This window comes from Thamnophis sirtalis, unplaced genomic scaffold (genome assembly GCF_051295495.1).
Source record: "Thamnophis sirtalis isolate CommonGarterSnake01/CBP01778 unplaced genomic scaffold, rThaSir2_p1.2 scaffold_4, whole genome shotgun sequence".
NCBI classification, from domain to species: domain Eukaryota; kingdom Metazoa; phylum Chordata; class Lepidosauria; order Squamata; family Natricidae; genus Thamnophis; species Thamnophis sirtalis.
Genome location: NW_028261384.1, coordinates 30386832 through 30409262, shown reverse-complemented (window position 1 = coordinate 30409262; position 22431 = coordinate 30386832). Strand labels below are relative to the sequence as shown.

Genomic DNA, 22431 nt, shown 5'->3' with positions numbered 1-22431 from the left:
TGGTTGAACTTCGGGAGTCATCGTAAATCAATACGACTCCTATGTGCAGAATGTTACACATGCAATTGGGTTGGGTTGCTGTAGAAGAGGTAGGAAAACAATGAAAACACAAACTGTGTCACCTTCTTGATTATCTATGGTACCAATGAAGACGATGATACTTGCTTTAGGTCCACTTTCTCATCCCAAAGCTCTCCAGATCAGCAGATTTCATCCTTCCCAGCCTGTGGGGGCTTAGGTTCTGAGTTGGGAGCTATGGCAATTATAATTCCATAGGAGAAAGATGCTGTAATGGGAGACACACCCACTGGCATTTGGATGTCAATCGGTTGCACACTGTGGCTAGTTAGTATAATTAAGTAATAAATATTACAGGTAGTCCTTGACTTATCATAGTTCATTTGGTGACCCTTCAAAGTTACAACACTGAAAAACCAATTTCATTGTATTTAAGTAGAATGACAATAAAGATTATACTTATACTTAAAAAAAGGGACTTATGAATGTTTTTCACACTTATGACCATTGTGGCATCCGCAGAGTCATGTAATCAAAATTCAGATGCTTGGAAACTGGCTCACATTTATAACAATTGCAGTGTCCCACGGTCAAGTGTTCACTTTTTTTTTTTGGACCCAAGTAAAGTCAGTGGGGAAGCCAGATTCACTTAACATCCATGTCACTAACTTAACAACCACAGTGATCCACTTATCAACTGTGGCAGGAGAGATTGTAAAATAGGCAAAACTCACTTACTTGTCTCACTTAGAAACAGAAATTTTGGGCTCAATTGTGGTTGTAAGTTGAGGACTACCTGTAGTCTCTCTCTGTATGTAAATGAATGTGCCACCATGCAGGCATGCTATCTGGGAAATTCTGGAAGTTGAAGTCCGCCCATCTTAAAGATGCCAAGGTTGGGAAACATTGTACTAGGAGCATAGCATTTCTTCCTACACTGCCTCCTGTAACAATAACAGTAAAGTAGGATCTGGCTGAGAATTACTCTCGGTCCTATTCTAACTCCTTAACCGTTACACCTTGGTGACTTCTGCATTTTTTCTCACTGATACCCTTAATTTTCCTGCTTTATTCCTATAGCTTTCCTTTATTCACTACAGGACGTTAATCCAAACAGGGCTGAAAAACATTAACTGGTTTAAAAGATGATTACCAGTAATCAGGAGAATAATTCTTCGTGCACACAAAAAGATCTCTAGACTCCCAACAAGCACATGTAGGTCACAACAGGGAGACCAGTGCTTTTCTTCAGATGAGGTCACAGCACAACTCTAAAATTATGCTCTAGGAAAAGAGAAAGCTTGGCTTCAATCTATAAAGTGACAAGAAATTCTTTAGGGGAGAATGGGAGATTAAATGGCTCAACTAAGGTGAGAAAGAATCAATCAGTGACTCTGTTAGTTCAACTTGCAGCATCAAACTATTGTGTATTTATGCACGAGGGCAAAGGTAAAACTTTAACTAGGCTGGCAAGGAAGCCATCCAATATTTGGAGGCAAATATAAAACCTTTCTGTAAATTTTCAACAGACAAATGTACATCATATATTCCTTTTGTCTTCCTTTATTTGGGGAGGGCGCCCATTTTTTGTTCTTACCAAAACCCTGTGAGAAAGTCCCTGTTCCAAAAATCTCAGGCTGAATGTCATGGTAGGAATTTATAATCTGGGTTTCCCAGGTATCAGTCCAATTCTGAAATAAGTCCGCTAAGTATTTTTTGCTGCTCATGCTTGTAGCACTGATTAGGATTCATTTACTCTCTTAACAGGAGGAACTGCAGAGCAGATTCAGTCAATATGTCGAACTTCAATTTTTACAGGAAAAAAGGAACACCAAAGAGATCAGCAACACTTTTCTATTGCTGTAATGTAGAGGAAGAGGCCAACAACTTCTTGCATTTCTTAAAATAATGTAACTTCCACCCAAGTGTGTAGTTATCTTTTCACTGTCCCCAAACTGCAGGACATTGTTGAGACTCAAGAGTCTCTACAATCTCAACTAGGTATGTCATTCGGTATTGGTGCTCTTTCACAATTGTGTAACCATTCAAAATGGTGTGTTTCTGCATACATGCATACATATTCCATATAAATATATATTTTGATTGAGAGTCCTTTAAAGGTGTTACAGCCCTCATGGTCTCTTTGGGTCAGGAAAAGGTAACCTTTGACTTAACGTGTGCCAGATGAGTGTCTCCAAATCTGACCTCTGTGTAAATATGTCAGACTTGATTATTGGTTTGAGTCACTAAGAGATTTTTCTCTGACTTCTATGGTTGCTCCAAATGCCCCCAATATCAACTATGCAGACGTGCCTGTGTGTGTGCCATGCTGCATAGGGGTATGATTTGAACAACTGCAGTTATAATAAACTATTCTGCACCATCAGAACATTGGCTTCTTTCTATCCCCTGGCGAGGATATTCAGACTATTTCTCTGCTTGCTCAGTTAGAATTTTGCCAACCCCAAACAAACACCATATGTACTTGTGTGTAATGTGTTGCCTGTGATCCTTTGTATTTAGCCCTTCCAAGGAAGAACTATGCCTGTTTAAATGTCTGCAGCACAATTCTTAAAATACTTGAATATGAGCAGTTCTCTTAATGATCATCAGAACATCATGGTCACTATTCTTCACAAAAATGTTTGTGTGTGTGTCTGTGTGTGTGTGTGTGTGTGTATAATCTGGGTTTCCCAGGTATCAGTCCAATTCTGAAATAAATCCGCTAAGTATGCACACACACACGCGCGCGTGTGTGTGTGTGTGTGTGTGTGTGTGTGTGTGTGTGATTTGTGCTGATAAATAAATAAAGGGAGACTAGTATAGATCTATTTCAAGCTATTTAGCTCTCATCAGCTAGCCATACCCTTACTGGGATTCGAACCTGTGCTGTATTGCATCTTAGGAAGCAGTTAGCTTCCTCCCATAATTGGGGCTTACCAGGGGTTGTGACACTAAATATATATATATATATATGTGTGTGTGTGTGTGTGTGTGTGTGTGTGTGTGTGTGAGAGAGAGAGAGAGAGAGAGAGAGAGAGAGAGAGAGGGAGGGAGGGAGGGAGGGAGGGAGGGAGGGAGAGAGAGAGAGAGAGAGAGAGAGAGAGAGAGAGAGAGAGAGAGAGAGAGAGAGAGAGAGAGAGAACTCTGTATGGCTAACAAAAAATAATCATAATACAACAACCTAGGAACAGAAAACTGTGCTGTACATGCCATATCTATGTTGGGCTCATCTAGCATTCTTCTTACTAGTCTGGGATAGAAATATGTACTTGAGCATCATCCACATGTTAGTGGTACAACACGACTTATAGATGACCTCAGCTAGGAGTTCATATGGAAATTAAATAGGAAAAGAAGAGGTGGGACCTTGGACATGCCACATAGAACAGGCCCTAGGGCTTCATGCATCCCTTCTATTGACATTAACTGGAACCAACTACTCTACACTCACTAAATAGGTCCAGAATGATGTACAACTGGTATCAAAAGCCACTGAGAGATCCAAAAGGGCACGGAGGGAGCTACCATCATAATCTCAAGCCCTCCAAAGATCATTTAAAAGTGCAACTAATGCTGGCTTGCACTACAAACTGGCCTGAATCCTGACAGAAAAAGGTCTAAGGTCTTTCTCCATCTTCAAATAGTGGTTCAGAAATGCTGTCTGTATTATAAGCCAAACTCAATCATCTTCACAAGTAAAATGCAAAACACTTCTAGGTATTAATAGAATTCTTTATACAAAAAATACAATTTGGCCACAATTAAATTTAGACCCAAGGGGCTCAGTGGCTAAGATGCTAGAGCTTATCTATCAGAAAGAACAGCAGTTTGGCAGATCAAATCCTTAGTGCTGTGTGATGGAGTGAATTCCCGTTACTTGTCCCAGCTTCTGCCAACCTACAAGTCCGAAAGCAGGTAAAAATACAAGCAAAAAAATAGGAACCACCTTTGGTGGGAAGGTAACAGAGTTCTGTGTGCCTTCGGCATTTAGTCATGCTGGCCACATGACCACGGAGACGTCTTCGGACAGCGCTGGCTCTTTGGCTTTGAAACGGAGATGAGCACTACCCCCTAGAGTCAGGAATGACTAAAACATATGAGCAAGGGGAACTTTTACCTCTACCTTTTGAAATGTTATGATTTTTTTGGGGGGGGGGATGGGGCTGATAAGCTACTCAATTCAGAAAACTGGAAAATATGGAACAGATTTATAATATTAGTTTTGAATATACATAATTCATCTCCTCTCTTCCAAATAAATATCTATATAAATTGGCTTTGTTCCTGCAACTTATTCATTCTTTTCTCACTGCAGATAGATCAGAGCTAGCTCAATGCACCCAATATCTTCAAAAATAATTGGGTGTCTATTAAAATGTAAGAGTATGAATTGCACACAAATATAAAAATAAGCATTGCAACATCATGAAAACATTTTCTAAAAGATTCACTGGTTGAATATGTAATGGCTTTGATGAAAGTACTAAGCAACTCAGAAAGACTATTTTCTCCTGGGGGAGGGAGTTATTCAGAATCAATGCAAGCACAGTATTCAATCAAATACCATGATTACTGAAAATGGTAAGAGCCTGAAGGGTCTCCATTTGGGGCCAATCACTGTCAGGTTGAATAAAGGCTGTTAACTCAATGTGAAGCACACTTTTACTGGCCTTAGGTGCCTTAAGGCCAACGAGAATGGAAATTCAACCCTGCCATTCAGAACTATATTCATGCAATTTCTAGAATGAAATCATGTTGCATTCATCTGCTTTAAGCTTCTGTTTGGATAACAGCTATATACATAATGCATGAGTTGATCACTGTCATGGCTGCAATTTAATCTCACAATTCCAATAATATATTTGAACTGCTCAAGCATCATTTCCCTTTTTAATGACTTTATCAGGAGCCCTCAAGCTCTGACTATCATGCCCTGCAATATCTAAAGCATAATTAATTGCTATTAACTAGTTTTGTATACACTAAAAGTTGCCCCCCCTCCAGCTTGAGACACATTTTCAGAGTAGAGGTAAAAGGGACCATTCAGAAGAACAGACTCTCTAATCAGAGAATAGGAAAACTTCAATACAAATGGGCTTTAAACTTGAGCAAAACTTCACATAGTTGCCTGTCCTAATTCCCTACTCTCACATTAGAGCTGTGCTATACTTTGGATCCATAGGTGAACTTTGTAGTAGGTACATTACATTGTGTCTGTCAAAAACTTCATTAAATAGTTACATCATCTCTAGAACAAATTTTTGATAAAGAGGCATGAACAACACACATTGTGACACTCTACTCCAACACACTTTGTAGCACCCTATTGGGATCCTTTAACTTAAACACCTATTCGCCCTGGGCTATCATGTCAGCCCCGAAGACATACCCTTCTTCAGAAAGTGGCAAGAGGTATGGCCTTATGCATCTCTGCCTATTTCAAAGCAATTTTTGGTCTTGGAACCCAAGGAGCATTAACTCAATTTCACAAACATCTTCGGTAGCCAGATATCGAATGCAGGCAATGTGGTTATCCACCAGCCCTCCCATCTTTCAACTCTTCTAAATCCAGAGTAAAATGCACTGACTGTTAATCCAGGATCTTTAAATTATTTTCAGATCTATATTTAGAAACCAAGACTCTATAAGCATGGCTAGATTTAGAAATCCAGAGTTTGCAGAGAGCTGCAATCAACCAGCACGTGCCCTTTCTGTGCAATATCTAAGCACTAGGAACTGTTAACCAAGCAGAGTTCATTGGTGTCAGGTCCTCCACCCATTCTGCACAATCAATGCCTAAAAACACAACCAAATAATAGAAAATAATTTGCTTGGCTTCATTTTGTACAGCTTTCCAAACTCCCACTGCTGTTAAGTAGTGGCAATTTTGCCTTTTGTTTCTTCATCTATGAGTTTTATTGTTCCTGTTGTTTCTGATACGTTAATCATAGAGGAAGAAAATTTTCAAGTAATATGAAATCTGAATTAATTATTTCCATGTGCAATCATACATCATCATACAATTTTCAGGCAAAGATACAACAGGGATTGCATTTGTAACAATTCTCTTCATAACCTAGATTACACCATCCTGTTGTGTTTGAATTCAATCCAAATGGATATTTCAACCCTTTGCTGATTTTGTTTTACCTTTACATACAATTTCCTCTTTTTTAAACTTTACCCTTCTTTAGTCTTACAAGAGGACCAACAAGGAAGAAAAACTATAGACGGAATCACTATTCTGATTTTGAACTTAAACATATTACATTAAAGACTACATACCGTATTTTCCCGAAAATATGACCTGTCCTGAAACTAAAGCCTTGCCACATATTTCGGGTGGGCAAAAATATTAACCCCCCCGAAAATAAGCCCCCCACCTCCAGCCAGGCAGAGCACTGCTTGCTGACCTAGTGGTATCCCAAAGACTCCAAGCCGCAGGAACAAGGTAGGGGGGGCAAAGGCGTCTGTGTTGCTTGGTACCTTTGGGGTACCGATAAGTTGGTCAGCGGCGCTGTGCTCAGCTGAAGAGGGGGGGGGTTGCCAGGCAGCTGCTCTCTTGCGAGCAGGCTTCTGAAGAGCCGGGCACAGCCTCAGGATTGAGTGGCTATGTTCTACTGTTGCAGCAGAAACACAGCAGCCATAAGGTGACCATGCTCACGAGCAGCCACCCGGCAATCCCCCTTTCCAACTGGTGTAGCGCCGCTGACTGACCTAGTGGTAGCCGGAAGGCACCAGGCAAAGTGAGTGCCTGTTCACCGTCCTCCGCCTCCCATGGCTCGGCGTCTTCGGAATGCCCCTAGGTGAGTGAATCGGGCTCTGCATGGCTGAAGAGGGAGGGTTGTGCTCCCCGCTCGCGCAACTTGCAGGCTCACGATGCCCTTGGCTAACTCTACAGTACCTGCAGAGCCAGGGCATCTTGCTATTGGCGCCACTTGTTTTTTTTTCCAGATTTCAAAGCACGGAGGACGGGTGCAGCTCTGGGAGTATGCTCTATGGTTGTGGGCTGCAGAGCATACAACCATAGATTGTACTTCCCAGAGCAGCATCCATCCTCCATTGTGGCTTCCAAAGCACGGAGGTAGGATACCGCTCTGGGAGTACGCTCTATGGTTGTACACTACCATAGAGCATACTTTCAGAGCGGCATCCATCCTCCGTGCTTTGAAAGCCACAAAAAATCCTTAAGCTGCGGGTGGCACCAGCAGCGGAGATGCCCTGGCTCTGCCTGTACTGTAGAGTTAGCCAAGGGCAACCTGAGCCTCGCACAAGCGGGGAGCGGAAAAGCTGCTCGCGCAATCCTCCCTCTCCAGGCATGCAGAGCCCCATTCACTCACCTAGGGGCATTCCAAAGGCGCCGAGCTGCGGAAGGCGGAGGGCGGTAAACAGGGGCTCGCGCTGCTTGGTGCCTTCCAGGTACCGCTAGGTCGGTCAGCGGCGCTGTGCCTGGCTGGAAAGGGAGGTTGCCGGGTGGCTGCTCATGAGCATGGTCACCTCATGACTGCTGTGTTGCTGCTGTGACAGCACAACACAGCCATTCGACCCTGAGGCTGTGCCTGGCTCTTTGGGAGCCCGGTCGCAAGGGAGCAGCCACCCGACAACCCAAAAACAATAAGCCCTCCCCTTTAATAAGCCCAAGACCATATTTCGTGGGTCAAAAAGATATAAGACCCTGTTGTATTTTTGGGGAAACATGGTATCAAGACATGTTAAGATTAAAATATGCCCTAAATACCTTGAAGCTAGTCTACTGCAATGTACTTTATATGGAGCTGCCCTTTGAAAACTTTTTGGAAGCCTCAGTTGCCCGTGCAACTATATGTACATCAAAATTTGCTGATACTTTGATAGTTGCATCATCACCTGTTAATTAACTTCATAGTACCATTTCATACTTATGTCACCCAACACATAACTGGTCAATTACGGGATTTAAATACTTTTCTGTTGTGTTATATAAATTTCCCATCACAAGCCTGGAATAAGATGTTATTTAGATTTTATCAAAGACAGAAGGAAGGATATAATAAGATTAAATACACATATGTGTTCCAAGTAAACAAAGCAAATACGTGAAACAACAGGGTGCACTATTAGAACTTGCAAACTTGGATAAAAATTTTATAGATAGTAAATTTAAAAACAGGAAGTGAATATTCCACGTAATAATTTAACAATATAACCTAAATCTTTCTATAAAATTTAAAAAGCTTGAATATTATAGCCAAGAATAATTAAGTAATAATCATTATTAATGTAAATCTGACACCAACATTAATTGGTAGACACATTCATTGCAGGAACTGGATAAGCAATTAGATAGAGAACATTTGTTTTTAAGTCCACTTGGGAGCAACTGAAAGCAAGCAGATTCAGATTCACAGCCATAGGAGTTGTGCTTTACTGCCCAGGATTAGAGCCACAAAATTCCACAGGCTAAGAGTCCAAATATAGGGTAAGGAGCAAGAGGGACAGGAATGCAAGTCTAGAATTGCTAGGTTGTTTCTAACAACCTAGGCCCTGTAGATTGCTTTTAAATAGCTTCAATGTTGATGTGAATTGATTATTGCTCTCCCATTTCACACAGTCACACAGATTTCCTTTGCTCACTGCTTTGTAGCTGATGGGTGTCCTTGGGTGTTCTTGGCAAATCCTTGCCAAGCTTTGACCCTTCATGATCCGAATCAAATTTCAACTGGCCCCCAGTCTGTCTCTTCTGGAATGGCAGCAGGTGTTTGACTGCTAATTCTGCAGACTCTGAATCTGTTAGATCTTCTCTGTCAGCTTCAGACAAGACCATAAGCATCCAAGGTGCTAGTACTCACCTTTAAAGCCTTTCATGGCTTAGGATCTGGGTACCTAGGAAAAGTCTCTATTCTGATTTTGTTGGCCAAATATGAATATAAAAAAGGGTTTGCTAAAGATCCATTTCTTGAAGAAAATCCAGCTACAGAGGCTCATGCATCTAGAGCAGTGGTTCCCAAACTTTTTCAGCCCCCTTGATGCTATAAACTGATGCTCAGTGCCCCCCACCCAGTGGTGGAATTCAAATTTTTTTACTACCAGTTCTGTGGGCGCGGCTTGGTGGGTGTGGCTGGGGGGGGGCATGTGACTGGCTGTTTGCACGATAGAAGGAGGATAATAACAGTAAAATTCAAAACTGTAACAATTAATTGCACATTTATTCAAAATCTAATTTAAAAACCTTTTTAGTTAATGTTAATTCAACAAAATTGTTGAACTTGATCCAGTGATACTAGGTTTCTAAAGTCTGATAGTAATTTATCAAAACCTTAGTAACTAGTAACTTCGTAAACTCAGAAAATTTAGTAACTATTTCACTGTCCAGTAAATTCTTAATGTGATGGATGGGCTTGATGAAGTGATACCAGTTTCCCAATGTCTGGTTTTAAGTCACTTAGCAGGAGTCTTAAATCACCACGTTAAGTAATCTGGAGTCGATTTCTTTATAACTAGTCACTAGATGACCTACGAAGTCCCTTCCAACTCTGCTAAGATCCACTCGAAGAATCGCTCAATTTGTTGGGAGCAGAACCTTTTAAAAAGGGGTCTGTTTTAAGGAGCTCCCCCCCTCTACAAAACCTTCCTAGCCCCACAGAGAAATTCATTGGACCAGCAAACTTGGGAGTCGCATTTCTGGAAGATTAAAATCTTAATTCTTATCTTCAGGGACTGCGCCCCCTTCCCCCGGATTCCTTTTGGCGCATCTGAATGCCTCCTCCCTCGGAATCCTTTTGGCACATCTGAATGGAGGTGTTATGGAGGGGCTTTTGAACTCCTGGACCCCATCTCCTCCTCCATTCCCTCCTTCTCCCCCCCTCCAAATTTGGAAATGTTCCCATTCAGAGCTGGTGTAGCAGGTTTGACTTACAAGCCTGTCCTAGGGACAGAGGGGATGTTTAATGTGCAGCGGGGAGTTTGGGGGAAGGCAGAGCCACGAAGGTTCAAGCAGCAGCAAACGACCTTGCTGCTGCTTACCACCCACAATAATTCTCCCCTCCCACATACGTATGTCCCCGAGCCTTTGCTTTGATATGGGCTTCTCTCGCCCCAAATCTTGTGTCACTCCCCATCCCACCACTCACAGGGGGTTATCCCCCTTCCATTTGGAAAGCTCTCCTCACATGGGGAAGTGGGGTGGGTGGGAATTTCACACCCAGCAACCAAGGCTGTTTAAACAAAAAAGGGGGGCCTGTCCACAACTCTCCTGACCCCCTTCCCTGCTTCTCCTCCTTCCCTCCCCCAATCTTCAGAGAAGGATGAATCAGGAAGAGGGAGGGGAGGGCCACTGACCAGGAAGTGGAGGGAAGGAGGGAATTTTCAAGAAAAGGTAGAAAGTAGAAAAGAGCAACCCCCAGGCAGGAAGGGAAAATCAAGGCCGAGTTTAGCGCCCTCCAGCTTCGATCAAGAGAGCCCCCTCCCCAAATTTGAAATGTGTGGCAGAGTTCCCATGACGCGTGGGAACAAGCGGACTCAGCTGGTTCTCCTGGGATCTCCTCTAGGGGATGTGTGTCAGAGAAGTTGCATCGGGGAAACTTTGTAAAGAGAAGCCAAAAGCCAAGCCAAGCTCTCGGCTTTGAGAGAGAGAGGTACTGTTATGGGCACTTCCTGTGGGTGAAAGAGCATGCCGAGAGCACCGCCCCACAGAGTGTTTTGGCTCCGGCCACCCACTTGAAAGGAGCTGGCTTCCGAGGCTTTGGGCATTGCTCAGAAAGGAGGAAGCGCTTCCCCTTTGGAGCAGAGCCCCTGGAGCTGCCCAGGTGGGGCCAGGCGAGTCCTCGCAGCTGCTTAGATGCTGGCTGGGAGTTTGCTTGGGCAGCCCCTTGGGCATGTGGGGGATGAGCCGAGGGCAGCCAGGTTTACAAGGGGGTTGGCGGTGCTTCTTTCCCACGTTGCCCAGAAATGCTGCCCCCTCCTTTCCCTCTCCTCCCCCCACCCCAATGCAACTTCTCTCTCCCTGTGTGTGTGTGTGTGTGTGTGTGTGTGTGTGTGTGTGTGTGCGCACACGCACGGATGCGAGCCTCCAAAGAGAAATCTGTAGATCTCTTGCCCTGGGCCATGTCCCCTCTGTAACCCTCCGATGCAGAGCTGCGGGCTGTTGACCCAGCTTTATGTACCCTACATCACTTCCCTATAAAATCCCAGCATGGAGGGGGAGGGCGTTCTTTGGAGGGTGGATCATTACCTTTCATTCCCCCCTCCTGGACTACATTCCCACACCACTCGCTTAAACCATCTGCGTGGAACCCTCCCATCCTCCCCCAAAGCAGCACACGCACCATGGGAAGGCTCTCGGGTCAGCATGAACCATGGTTAGTGGGAAGGGGCTTGCCCCCTTCCCTGTGGGGTGATACTGGTTCTGGACTTTGGCTTATGGAACAAGCCAACTCGTTTCTTCCACCTTTGCATGTCAGAATCATGACCACCGGTGACTTTGCAAAGGGAACGAGATGACACCCAGCGCTTGAAATGCGCAAAAACATCACTCTAATTAAGGGGCCACCTCCAGCTCTCCTCTGCCACCTCCCTTGCCTCTTATCACTTTGCCTCCCTTGCCTCTTATAGAGCCGAGGTGGCGCAGTGGTTAAATGCAGCACTGCAGGCTACTTCAGCTGACTGCTAGATCAGCAGCTCAGCCGTTCAAATCTCACCGGCTCAGGGTTGACTCAGCCTTCCATCCTTCCGAGGTGGGTAAAATGAGGACCCAGATTGTTGTTGGGGGCAATATGCTGACTCTGTAAACCGCTTAGAGAGGGCTGAAAGCCCTATGAAGCGGTATATAAGCCTAACTGCTATTGCTATTGCTATCACCCCCTGCCGCCCCCCTTGCCTCTTAGCACCCCCCCTTGCCTCTGGGCGCCTCCCCCAATTCATCCCACTGCCCAAGAGGGCAGTACCGCCCACTTTGGGAACCACTGATCTAGAGATATGGAGATTTAACTTACTCTAGAGAGCAGTGCCAGCATGATATATTGGCTGATGTTAGATGTTTTTCATTCTATATTTTGACACTCTGTAAGTTGCTTAGAGTTTATAGGAATTTAGCAACACAGAAACTAAAGTAAACAAATAAAAACTGTTGAAACACATTTAAATAACATTTTCTCTTTTGCTTTCCATCTTTATGAAGCAAGTCAGTAGCGATTTGTTCAATGGAAAATTCTCTCTGTAGTGTGAAATACTGTCATCCCTTTCTTTTCTCTGATTGTAGGACGAGAAGAGTAGTCTGGAGAAAAACCCCCCATTGAGGCAGTCATTTATGATACAAAACTAGCTTACTGAATGGTTTCAGAATTGGATGAAGTGTTGAGTGCTGCTTTATTCTGAATACTTTGGAGAGAAGAACAAAATAAAAGCAGCAGTAGTAGTGGATCATGAATTACCACCTTCTCTTAAAAAGAAGCAGCACTGCGGTAGATGCCATTGTTATTCATGCCTCTTTGAAAGAAGAATCCCCATACTATTCAGCAAGGAAATGAAATAATAAAAATCAACACAGCACATGAACCTGGCATTCCGTTCAATGTTGAGTAAGTAGACGGATTAAAAATTCCATAAGTTGCTAAAGCATCTTATAGAATCTCTCCTGCAAGGTTTTTGTGCAGCTGTAACTCATTCCTTAGTAGAGTGCATAGTAGATATGTAGATCTATCTGATCTGGGAACAAAACTCCATCCCAGTGTTTTTGAACATTTATGTTTGGAAGAGGTTGAAGGTGATTCTATTAATGATAGAAGATCAGCAGGGGTGGGTTTCAACCGGTTTGCGGCGGTCCCTACGAACCGGTTGGTCGGTGAACCCGGAAGTAAGTAACTTCCGGGAACGGCGAAGGGCCCACCCGCGCGCCTGCACTCCTTACCCGGTTTTGACGAGTTCTGCGCTTCCACGCATGCGCAGGACGCATACAGCGCCTGCGCGATCCTCCAGGAGCAGCTGGAGCATCGCACAGATGCTAGTACGCACGCGTGCACCACGCGCACCGCACGCATGCGCGAGGACGCTGCCAGCCCCGTTCCAACTGAACCGGTTGGAACGGGGCGAGAAACCCACCCCTGAAGATCAGGGTTCTTTATTCCTATCTTTGCTTCATTCTTTTGGATTCTGAATACAGTAATGTTACCTATCCTGTGCCTCCTGAATTTGTAGCCATTAGGAAGTTGTATTCATATGTATTTAAGGGCACCTCCCACTAGATAAGTGAATTACCTCTGCCAGGATAGTGAATAAGCCCTGGATGTCATTCCATGAAGTAAAGCGAAATCACATGATACATTTATTTTAGAAGTGTAATGCTATTAATGTAGTACTTGACCCAGGGGGAAGAGAAATTTGTGTGCTACTGAACTGCAAGCTGTGCATGAATTTATAGTAAAACATTCCAAACATGACCTGCTTAATAAAACTTACACTGATCAAATGAGCTCGATTTCTGAAAACAAAATAACAGCAAAATCTTAGCTAACTAAAGAAAAGTCATTAGCTGGGAAAAGCTAAAATGAAGCACATGTTGCATCTAATCAGAAAGATATGGTGATAGAAAGCCTGAAAAGAGAAGATGGAATGAAGAAAAGCAGCATAAGAAAAAAGCATTGAGTGAAACTATACTCAAACTTCAACCAGAGTAAGGAGGTAGTCACTACTGTGTAGGTGTGCTCCTAACTAATCCTCAGCATCGTGAACTCAAATAGGAATTTCATCAAACTATTCGGCCCAAATTTAGCCTAACGTGAGCTCAGTGTTCTTTAAGCAACTTAATTTGGTTAAAGTTAATTTGCCTGAATGCTGGTATATTCTGGAGACTGTGGCATCCTATTGATTTACTTACTTATCTTCTTTTACAAATTTATATGGCTGTCAGCTAAAAATAAACTTCACAATCCACACAACGCAGAAATCCAAGCCAGGCTCTACTAATGTCCTGTCCTGCCCTGTCCAGGTTTTTAAGCAAACAGGATCAGTGGAAGGTTATTAAATAATAACTAATCAAAATAGAGGGAAAAAACTTTGTGTAGCAATTATAATTAATCAGTGCAGTGCCTGAAGATAGAGAAGGCCAACTCCGCTGGTATAGACAAGCCAGAGAGATGCACCTTCCACCGTGACCAAGACTGCCCACCATCTAGAAGTTAATGGCTGGCGACCTTGCGGGCATCCAAAACAGAAATGGCAAGACACCATCAACAAAGATATGTAGCCTCGCTTTCTTGGCAGGATCGGGTTTTCTGTACCCATTTCTGTAAGGTGCAGAGGTAAAAAATACTGCCGAATGCCATGTCTTTGGTGCCAGAGGTTTTCCCACCCACTGATTCTATCCTCAAGCGCTGGGACACAGAGAAAAAATCTCCAAAGATATTCAAGCCATGGGATTGCACCCTGGAGACACAGCTGACCATGCAAAGTGGCACTCAATGATACGAAAAGCAGATCCTGCACCTGCAGGAATATGCTAGGAAGAAGGAGGAGGAGGAGGAGGAGTTTGCAGCGCCTGAAAGCTTCTGAGATAGTGATAAAAGTTTTATGAGTCAAGAATAAAGAAAGAACTGTCTGGGTAAAGTAAAATATATTTTTAATTGTGTTTTACTTTAAAGCAAGCATTTTTTAGTGGAGGATCAATAACAGGGAACAAATATATTTATTGTAGCATCTTTCTGGTTTAGGGAAATAAAATTTGTTTTGTCTCATTTTTCTGTACTGGGTACAGCAATAACTTATACACTGGGAAGGTTTAATTTGGAAGGAGAAAAATCGGAGAAAGTGGGTCTAAACCTCATTCTACCCCCAAGCCATTAAAATAGATGCTGACTGAGCTGCTTTCATCCAATCATATGCCTCATGTCTTACATTTAATTTGGTTTTCAAATGAAAAACTTAGGGATTAAGTGCAAAACAACAATTCATAAAATCTTGGACAGTATCTGTGATATGTATACTAGCTACGGTAAAAGAAAAACAAGAGGGAATAAAAAGTGAAAGAAAACAAAGCCAACACATCTTGGTGTCAATCTGCTTTCCAATGTTACTTTCTGATTTAATGCCTGTTTATGCTATTAATTCAAAACAAAGAATGCGGAAAATTTTCCGAAGTAAGAAATGTCTGTATCTGTGTAATGAGAGAAGAATTTAACTAATCAGACAAATAAGGGTTCAGTGGTCATTAATTAAGTGTGCATAAGAGCGCATAAAGTTACTGAACGAGAATGTTTCAAAAAGATCTTGTATGCACTTGGGTCTCAGCATTGTTTACATCACCCAAAAGATGGCTTTTGGTGACTTTATTCTTAGTTAAATCCAGGTGATTGCATTCACAGAGAATCAAGCATTCCTGAATCACTGTAGTCCTATTCAGATAGGTGTTATTTCTGGAAAGGGTGGAACTCACACTTCCATTGAAAACCACAACAGAACACGCAACTGGAGCCACAAGTCAACTTTCTTCTCTTCTTGGGATCCTAATGCCACTACTTTCAAGGCCCTTTCTTTGCCCCTATCAGAGAAAGAACTTAATTCCAATATGGAAATTTGTAAACACATCAATTGTTGTGTGCATAAATAGACCATGAATATCTGCATATCTTATAGATCAGAAAAGAGTACAAAAATCCTCAGGGCAGTTCTGCAGCTGCTGAGAATTTGAGGTGCTCGGCTATGTGTCTTTTGGGGTGCTGGCAGCAGCAGATGAACGTGTTTTATTTATTTATCTTATGAGACTGGTTTATTTCCTAAGAGGAAAGAGGAACAGTTGAATTCTCCAGCCCCATCCCTCTCTATACTTTGTTGTCAGGAAATGGAACTATAGAATTTCTTCCTTCTCTCTGTCCTTTTAAGCAACAGAACAGGGCAAATATCTCACCCACTGGACCAGCGAGGAGAACCCAAAGTCAAATATCTTCTGGGAATAGGTGGTAACCATTCAGTCACTACCCTAAAGCAAAATGTGGGCTCAGAGTCCAGTTTCTGGTTTCTGACCTCTATTTTTCTACCCCAAAGGTTCAACTATTGAGCACAGTTGAATTCTAAACACAACTTAACAAGTATTTAGAATATGTTAGAACATCAACATGTCCTCCTACCATGGTATACTTTATTTGTTTATTTTAACTTTCCTTAACAAGAGGAAAGGAAGTGTGATAGGGAATAAGACAAAGTCAAGAAAAAACACCACTGTATCTGTTAGATGGGTGGGGTTTTTTTGACATGTATATAATTATCAGAGAAATGATTATATCTTCAATAATTCCTAATAGCTCCTAATAGCAACAAACAACAGAAGAAAACGGGCAAATATAACAAAAAGTCAAACAGTAACTGATGGAAAATTACTTGAATTAAATGTAATTCAGGTTCTGAAAAATCTAAAGACACCTGTACTGCAATAGCATCTGCACTATTAACAAAACATAACCAATAAAAATTTAAAGACCCAGCCAACCCAGCCAGATATTGGTCTGTGAATATTTTCTGTGGCAAATTAAGATGGAGGAAGGGAGGAGGAGGAGGAGGAGGAGCAGTAACAAAACCACCCACAGGGTGCAAATGTGCAGTTAAACTCTCCATGTTGTACAATAATTGAAGTTTTAATGTTTACATTTACAAATGACTAAAAAAAAGCATAACAAAACTTGACATATCCCACTGGGATTGCTTATGGGGATTGATGGAAATTATTGTGCGCCTAAGAAAGCTTAATAGAGAGCAATAGTATTCTTAAATGTTCAACCTCGGTGCTCAGTTGGGGGGGGAAACATCTGGGTAGCACATGTGGATGCATCATGAATTTCTTCCAACTGGAAATGTTGAAACAGATGTTGTACATGCACTTGTGGCTAAATTCATGTGAAACTGCTAATCCGGCTCTGATTATTAAGTGGAAAACCTCAAATGTTTTTAAGCTGAATTTTTAAATTCAACTTTTCTGACACTGATGTGTATCCAATGAATTAAAAAGGGGGAAAAGAGCTGTTTTGCCCATTTTTCTATGCCTCTTGACCAATGCAGGTCATGCAAAATTGGAGCTTCTTCTATTCAAAAAGGAATGCTGAAGTAAAGATAAAGGGGAAAATTCTCCATGTTCTCCCTAAAGAATCTGGAGCTTAGAGATAAAGAATGTACAATTCAGTGCACAGTACACCTATTTTCTTCTAAAGACATGCATTTTAAACATTCTTAATTTGCATTTCCAAAAACATGTTGGTAATTTGTAAGCCAAAATATATGTAAGCCAAAATGTACTGTCCTACTAAAATTCTAGTCCAGGGGTATCAAACTCAAGGGCTGTGAGCCACATCCAGCCCATTGGGTACTTATATCTGGCCCACGGGGCCGCCCTGGAAACAGCAAAGGACCAGCCTGCAATGTATCTGCTAGCTAAAACGGAGCTCCATTTTTGGCTGCAATGACCTCCTGCAGCCCTTTGCCAGCAAAAATGGAGCTTGGGGGTGTGGGGCACACAGTCTTGGTTTTCACTGATGCTGTCTTGGCCAAACACAGAGCCAGGGGGATGTGTGCGGCCCCCCTGCTTCTGTTTTTGCTAACAGAGGACCGAAGGAGGCCACTGTGACTGAAAATGGAACCCTCCATTTTCACTGGCAAAGGGCTAGCAAAGCAAACTAAAAGTAAAACAAAGCAGAAATGTTTCCCCACTTTGCATTTGAGGAAAGGAGAAAAGGAAAGAGGAGATACAAAGAAAAAAAAAGGAAGGATGGGAAGAGAGCAAGGAAGGAAAAGGAGGAAAGAGGGGAAGGAAGAAGAAAGGAGAATGAAGAGGGAAGGGAAAATAAAAGGAAGGAAGGAGGGAAAGCAGAAAGGAAGAAAGATTACAATGAGAGGAAGGGAGAGTCTGAGGGAAGTCCTGTCTTAGCACTTGGCCACCAGCAGCCCTACTGCCTTTCACCATCCCTTTTCTCCTCCTCTTGATTTCTCCTGGTGGTCTCCCATCCTATTGCTGAGGATGCAGTGTTACAAAGCCAGGTCTCCTTGTGTTGACAAGGAGTGGCCCTCCCTCTGACCCACACACTTTGCCTTCCTGCACACACCATGAGCAATCTGGATAGTGACCACAGCAGCAGCAGCCTCAAGGAGGAGTGCAGACGGGCACCCCCTCAGGGAAGAGGGATTGTGCTGAGCTCCTGGTGTCCTGGGAGCTCAAGGGCCAGGCTGGGAGCTTGCCCTCCATTGCCTAGGGCTCTGGACAGGCTGCACCACCATCCTGGGATCCTCCGCATGGCCTGAGAGGGACAGCAAGGCTCCTCTGGAAGACAAGGATTTGGCGTTCTCTCTGGTCTTACCTTCCTCTGCTGGAAACAATAGATCCCCCCAACCCCACCTACACGTGTGACATTGAGCTGGCCACCCCTACCCCAACCATGCCCATTCTGGGCACAAACATCTGCCCTCCCCGCTCCAAGGTCAAACACAACCCTGATGAAGCCCTCAATGAACATGAGTTTGACACCCCTGTTCTAGTCTCATTGACTCCACACCATCATAAACACACTACAATTTGAAATACCTTTTCACATTTGCATTTTTTTCAAATGCCTTGAAGGCAATGACAATGACAACAACATCCCATTAAAATAAAGCTGAGCAGCCGTTATTAAAACCAAAGAAATGAGAAAAAAATGTATTGGGATTTTGTAACCTGTTGTTGACTGTTGATGTCAGGTATGTACATCAGCAGAAGAGAATAACAATAGTCTCATGACACAGCTCATCTTCATAATCTTGTGCTTGAAAGAGGAACCTTGCTCTCCTTCTTCCTGTCTTTTGTCCCCTTGATTCTCAAGTGTAGCAAACATTTTACTTGACCTCTGTCTCACTCTAGAACATTCCTTCCCCCTTTTACTTCTGCTATCAATTTGAGGGGGGGGGGCTCATATTTGTCCACTTCTGATCTTTGCTGCTCTTCCGTTCCTTCTTCCACCCCATCTCTCCCTTTCTTTTTCCATTCCTTTGCTTTATCGTGAAGAAAATTTGTTTTCAGTGAAAACAGTTTCTTTGGCATTTTAAAGAAATTCTGCTTGTGGTATAGGGAGCCCCAGTGCCCTTCTGGGTTCAGCTGCATTGAAACTAAATCAAACATGTTTAAGAAACAAAAACAAAGACATTTTGGTCTGGTGTTTTCGAAAGCCACAAATATCTCATGGTAATTAGCCAACCATGAGAGTAATTTAGTTCAAAGTATATGTGTGCTATCTCCCCAGCACCAGGCTGCATAATTCTACCCCTGGCTGGCCAAGCAAGTGGCAGGGTTGGGTCATCCTTGCCTGCAGTCATTTTGCATCTATTTTTATTTTCTCGGAGGGCTTTATTTTTTTGTTTCACCAAGAAAAAGAAAAGGAAAAATTTATGTATGTTTGAACAACTATCTTAAAATGTTGCCATTTCTTTTCTTTCAGTTTTCAAAAATAATTGAGAAGATAATGCAAGCACAACAAACTTTACTTGCCATGCTAACCAGACACAATTGGATGGCCAATATGAACAACTACTGTATTACACCCATATATGCATACTTCAAGTTGCTTTAAAAAGCCAGTTATGTAATTATATTTCCAAATTGACAATATCCCCTTTTGTCTAATCTACACTGCTGGATGTAAGTCCTTTCAGCCTACTATCCGTTAGCTGCCTTAAAACGCACATCAAAGCTGTTGCTAGTTGTATTTGGATTTTGTTTCTTTTTTTAAATATCTGAAAGGTTGAAGAGATATCTGGGGACAGGCAGAAATTACTGCTTCATCCAAGTGTCTACTTGTAGGTTGTTTTTTTTTGACATAGTTCCCTTTTGGCAAGATGAGAGAGAAACCAAAACTAATCAGAAGGTTATTGTCAATTTGGAACTGCTACAGCAAATTAACTGGATAGTAGGTCATTCTGTTCTCTTCATGTAGGTGGTCTTCATCAGAGCTAGAGCAAGACAGCCGGAAGGTAAAGAAAGTTGGATTGCTTTTCCCATTCCAAGTACAGAAGTAGCTTGGAATAACTTTCATTACAATTACTGACACTATTATTTTCAAACTTTTATCAGCCAACTAAATTATACTTGAAGACATACAGCAACTGTCAGGATTCCAAGTTCAAGTCCCTGGCCAGCACCCACATGTCCATCACGTGGTCCAATCAAGCACCATCCAAAACTTGAGATGCCTCCCAATGACACCATCACAGCTGCAGGGCAACGTGTCCTTGACTGTCTGAGAAAGGAATGTTATTTAGACTATATATCTCCCATACTCCATATAATCCCCCCTCCCATTTTCCCACAGTAGAAAATGTGGCAGGCCTGATGGACCTATGTAACAGAAACCTTGTGTGGTCTGAACAAAGCAGCTGGACTGGATTGAGATTATGTATCCTTGTTTTGACTATGAAGTGTTGACCACTTATTTTCTTTCTCAGAAAATCAGGAGAATAAAAAATGAGGAGTGACTTCAGATATGTTGCTTTGAATTCTTATAGGAAAGTCTCTCTCATGTTTGATTCCTGGAGACTTAATGGATACACCCATGAGGTTTTCTTGGCAAATTTTGTTGGTGTCCAATATATCACAATTCTCCTTTCAATAATAATTTCTTAGCATTTTGAACCAAGAGCTCAAAAGCGATCCTTAGTCTCTAATCTTTCTTGGTGGACATGATTTATTCACAAGATCAGGCCAATGTTCCGAAAGATGCAATCAAGGAATGCTGCTTTCACTTAACGTACTCAAGCCAGGAATCGAAATTCAATTTATTCATGTGTACTTTCACTGCTGTTTAACAACATGCCTGGAATCTTCTGATTATAAAAATGGACACTCTGTGTACAGAATATATTTCTTGCCTTCAGCTAAGGTCTTTGCAAGTATCCCGGGCATTAAGGACTCATAAGAGACCAAAGGACTCTTGAAATTTGAGATCAGGTCTCCCCGCTAATAAAGTCTTTGGGGTACCCCTCTTTGGTATACTCTGCTCTGGTAAGCTCAGATTTATACTTTCTTTTTGCCCAGGCTTTTAGCTGCTATTTAAAATCTATTTCTTTATATATTTATAAGATTTATGCAACTGCTCATGTTATATATTTATAAGATTTATGCAGCTGCTCATCCTGCGTGGCTTACAGAAAAAAAAAACATAAGTAGTAAAAAAAAACCAAAAAACACCCAACAAAAACTCCCTGACACCCCAAAGACAACAGCCACCCCCACCCACCATCTATATTCAACTGTATTGGTGGGCTCCACCCTCTCTCTATGCCCTCTTTGCCATCTCTTCAAAGTCTCCTATTTGTTCTTTACAATATGTTATCAAGGGCTTTTCTGTGTGTTTCACCATTGCTTGAGTTGCATGCTGCTTTGAGAGCTCATAAAATCAACTTCTTGAGGCCACAAAGTGGAACTCTCCCCCCTCCCTCTGCCATCCCCAGAGAAGTACAACTGACCTAAGCATTCTGGCTTTTCAAAATGACTTTGGAGAGCCACTTGTTCCAAATTTGTTTTTAGCTGGACTGTGTTATTTTTGGTGCGTGGGCTAAGACTTAGATTACTGAATGTTCTCTGTGGTTTAATTAATTGCAGAGATTGCATGGCTGAACTTTTTGAGATTTTATGAGCTACTATTTTAAATTATGGTCTTTCACTGAAATGGTGTGCTACAGATTTATGTTTTGTACACGGAAGATGGCTCCCATCTGGTGCAATCGCCATAGGCTCACATCCAGAATTATTTCCTGGGGATTTTATATTTAATGTCCTATAGATTTGCAGACTATTTTATCTAAATGAGAATCTCCTTCCACATATAGCCATTTAGAGCCGTGAGGGCGAACCTATGGCACCCGTGCCCAAAATGGCACATGAAGCCATGTCGCCTGGTACGCACAGCCTTGCCTGTTGGTCTTCTGGGTTTCAGGCTCGTGATGACCAGCTGTCCTTCATGCATGTGACAGTGCACATGCAAGCCGGTAAGCTGATTGTTGGGTGCGCATGTGCACCAGAAACCGGAAGGTCAGCTTTTTCTGGAGCATGATCCCTTTGCAAGCACGGCAGTGCTGAAAACTGGCCTGCACATGTTAACTGGTTAGCTGATCGTTGGGCACGCACGCATTCTAGAATCCGGAAGTTCAGCTTTTCTGGAGCACGGCCCCGACGAGCATGTGTGCACACATGCAACGTTTCCACGTGGCCTTTTCTGCACTCAGTGCTGAAAAGGTTCGCCATCACTGATCTAGAGCTTAAGGATGAACTCAGGAATTTTGGGGAAGGCGGCACTCAATGCATTACAATTGGTAGCCCCTGATATGTGGTCTTTCAGTTGTTTCTGAATTTCAGCTTGCAATAACACCAGCTTCCATAAGCATTAACAAAGAATGGAAGAAGATGTTCCTCAACACTGATCAGAGGGCTAA

At 42.6% G+C, this 22431-nt stretch overlaps 1 protein-coding gene and 1 non-coding gene across 13 annotated transcripts in view; one reads left to right on the top strand and one right to left on the bottom strand.

The window, feature by feature from the left end:
• Positions 1-22431, bottom strand: part of KIAA1217 (KIAA1217 ortholog) — a 240015-nt gene that overhangs the window by 58080 nt on the left and 159504 nt on the right. The window lies entirely within an intron of this gene.
• On the top strand, positions 14240-14377 carry LOC148045796 (small nucleolar RNA SNORA57). Its single transcript, XR_015696545.1, has one exon. It is a non-coding gene; the product is annotated as a small nucleolar RNA SNORA57 (small nucleolar RNA).